The following is a 1,215-nucleotide window of genomic DNA, read 5'->3' on the forward strand; positions in this document are numbered from 1 at the left end:
ATCAGGGGCGTATTTGGGTGGTGTTTATTGCGCTTTTTAAATATTATTTACAAGACTGTCGTGCAAATGTTCGATCGTTATTGACCTAAATATTTTTGTTCACACGTGAAACAACGAAAGAAAGCAGCAGGTAAACATACCGATTATCCCATTCACCACCGTAAAATGTGTAACCGCGACTGAAAATTTTAGCTGCGAAACGAACCAATGAATGCTAAAACCACAGACAAACAGACGTAACACTCTAATCATTCTCATCGTACACCGATTAAACGACCAATTAAAAAATGTGATAGTTGGCCGACGGGCCACTCGTGGCGCTTCCATTGGTTTTGTTCGAGTTTGACGTTTGCGCACTACCGCCACCTAGTTCATGGTTGGCCAAACTCAGTCTTTTTAGTATTGGGCGAACATGTAACCGTGACTATTTTTCTAATCGGAAAGTGTTCGAACTGTTACGTCTGTTTGTCTGTGCTAAAACTGCGGTGGAAACATATTGTGTACCGTCTACCCCCGTTGGTTTGACCGCATCCAATCTGAACACTTTTTAATTTGACCCCCTCTAATCTGCACATCGTTCAAACTAAAAATGGTTCAAACGTCATACTGCTCATGGAACGGGGTGAAACGGAACGCAGAATCAAAACAAAACAGCAAAAAGGGTTGCCATCAGTGTGTTTTTCTATTCCTACAGGGTTATTGCATCTTTTGCACCGTATTCGACCCCCTGCAAAAATATTTTGTCCCACCACAATATGTTCCCACCAGTTTTAGCATACATTGGTTCGTTTCGCTGCTAGAATTTTTCAGCGTCGATTACACTTTTTGGGTGGTGCATGGAATAATCGGTTTGTTTACTTGCTACTTCCTTTGGTGTTTGACGTGTGAACAAATATTTCAAACGTTTGAACATTTGCACGGTAATCTAAAGAGCAAAGCAAGATGCAATACTAGAAGTTCAAATTAAAAATGAACCCCGTTGGTTTGCATGAGGAGTCGTTCAAACCAACGGGGGTAGACGGTAGTGTGGTGGAAACATATTGTGGTGGGCAGGCTTGTCCGCACTGAGCGCATGAAAATTCAGCTCTTTGGATTTACACCATCAAGCACATCATAAATTATAAATCTTTTCATCTTATCAGATAGAAGGATGTTGAAATATTGTAAATGTCATTTCGAACTGTCAAAAAACCGCACCGCAGAGCCACACGGAGC

This window comes from Aedes albopictus, unplaced genomic scaffold (genome assembly GCF_035046485.1).
Source record: "Aedes albopictus strain Foshan unplaced genomic scaffold, AalbF5 HiC_scaffold_818, whole genome shotgun sequence".
Classification (NCBI taxonomy): domain Eukaryota; kingdom Metazoa; phylum Arthropoda; class Insecta; order Diptera; family Culicidae; genus Aedes; species Aedes albopictus.